Genomic DNA, 2494 nt, shown 5'->3' on the forward strand with positions numbered 1-2494 from the left:
TTAAGTCTGATACTACATTCAACTAGGTTTCTCTTAAACCAGTTTTGATCATTTTCAAACTGGTTTATGTGCACTGAACTTATGTTCTGTTACAGGTTTAAACCAGTTTCTGATCATTTCAATTGGTTTATGTGTAACTTCTGGATCTGGTGACAAACTCTGTGAGCTGAATCTGCCCAAAGAGGTGGGTTGTTCAGCTGTAAGAAGCCCCACAGGTCAGATGATTGACCTCTGTGGGCCAGATCCAGACTGCAGGTCATATGTTTGACACCTCTGTTTTAGTGGAAGAATATTAGAAATGGGGTATGTATACTATGCTATGTCCCCTGTCATACCCTCCTAGTAAACGTATTTAACAGCTGTGTTAAGGAAGGATATATTCTCCATTATTCAGGCTTCTACCATGTGGTAACAGAACAAGCAGCAGTCACCTTAATTAAAGATTACAAGAAACAAAGCAGAAGTTTGAATTCTATTTTCCCTTTTCTTTTTGCAAGGACACCTTCATCTCTCCCTTCCCCCCTCCCCCCCGATTTTATGTGCATGCATATGAATATGAGAAGGAGAGAGAATGGACCTTTACTCATTTCATAAGAGTAATTGTCACTATAGATTCTTCTGGGTTGAAAAATAATATAATTTCAAAGCTGCTATTACAGATGATTTAATCAGCAACTCTGGGTGAAGTCTGTAGGTAGAATTAAAAACAGCACCAGACAGCATGTAACAAGAGTGAGATTTATGGAGGAAGCAGTAGAGGAGAGTCACTGTGTGTGCTCAATTTGCTTCACTTCTTTAAGATTAACTAAGCAACTTCATTGTTTGCAGTGGGATGCTGCTGCTTTCCTTCTCAAAGGTGGAAGACCAGAATGGGCTCCTCCAGGTATGAGTCCTTCCCCCAGTGGTGATAATGGGAGAGAACACTAGTTAGACTTAGTCTGAAGTGTAACATGTTCTCAATAAAAAGTTACTGCAAAATAATTCTTTCAAGTGTCAACTTTATAATGTGACTTGGTTGTCTGATGTATTATTCTGAATATTTGGTCAATTGAATCTATTGATTTATTTACTCACCCTTAATTGTGATCATTATATCTTTTCATCCTTAATTAGCATAGTAAAACTAGTAAATTAGCTTGGTAGTATGCATCCTTAAGGGTAAATTTGTATAGGTACTGCTCACTTCAGAACTTCAAGTTTAACCCTTTCATGTAGGATCAAAGTTGTTCTCAGGAGCTGCACATGTGGTAGATTTGACCTATAAGGGCTTTCCCCTAATTACTTTAAAACAGGGGGGAAACAGTGGCAATGCATAGGGGGTGTATGGGGGTGCACGTGCACCCCCTTAGAGCACTGGTGCACCCCCTGACAGCCAGCATTCCTCCCTTAGGTGATGGGCAGCGGGGGCAGGCAGGAGTGCTGATGCTGCCCCTGAGAGCACTGTCGGGGGTGGGGGGGCACCAGGAGAAGTGCCGCTGGCACTTCAGGGTCAGCGTGATCAGCCATGGAGAGACCCTCTCCCGGTCGCTGACTGGCCACTGGGGGGGGCAAGTGCCCCCCCTGACTCAGAAGGCACCAGTCGCCCATGAAAAAAACAAAGCTCTCCTGTGCAAAACAGCCTTCAAAATAATTGATTTTCAATCAAGGATAGGAAATAGACACTTTTTCTCTCTGAGAAACTGAGAAGCATTACTCGGCTTATTTGCAGGAAAGAAAAGGGAGCATTAGACTGACCTTTCCTCTGCTAATCTAGCCGGTGAAGAATTTAGAATACATGGCTTGCTGGCATGCTAGTTCTGCTGCCTGTGGGCAAATAAGGATTGGTGACAAGTACAATATTTAAGATGCATATGACTTAGCATATACATATGCAAGAGAGAAATAGATACACATACTCCTCCTTGAGCTGTAGGCCAAGAGCTTAGCCATTGTTGTTCATTTGCCATGCAGCTATCTAAAGGAAGCTACATACGCATAAGAACAAAATCAGAATAGAGACCTAAATCTGTAACTTTCTGAAGTGCTGTTCACTTCCACATTTCATGCAATCAATCACACTTTTAAATGTAGAAATCATTATAGACCTGCCTATAACAGACAGTTTAATTTTTTCTCTCCTTTAAATTTCTCCTTTTCAGTTACACAGTATTTCATGAAAAAGTGATATCTCGCTAGTCAACATGATGAATGTTAGGACATGTTGAGAATAGTTTAAGAGTTTTAACAGTTATGCATTTAAAATGTTCCATTAGAGTAGACCTGTTCTCCTTCTCTGCCAGTAAAAATTATTTTTAAGAGGGCAAGGTATACTTTTAAAGGAATTATTTTTGCTATTTCAAAACTTCTTATATTGAACATTTTATTAAGTGAATGATATGATGATTTAATATGCATGCTGCATCTTCTAAAATTTGTTTTGGCAGATATCTTTGATTTTCATTGTTTTCTGTGCACTGTAACAATAAATAAATGTAAACTTTTTAGGTCTTCTTAG

Source organism: Gavialis gangeticus, unplaced genomic scaffold, assembly GCF_001723915.1.
Source record: "Gavialis gangeticus isolate Ggan-Ray unplaced genomic scaffold, GavGan_comp1, whole genome shotgun sequence".
Classification (NCBI taxonomy): Eukaryota; Metazoa; Chordata; order Crocodylia; family Gavialidae; genus Gavialis; species Gavialis gangeticus.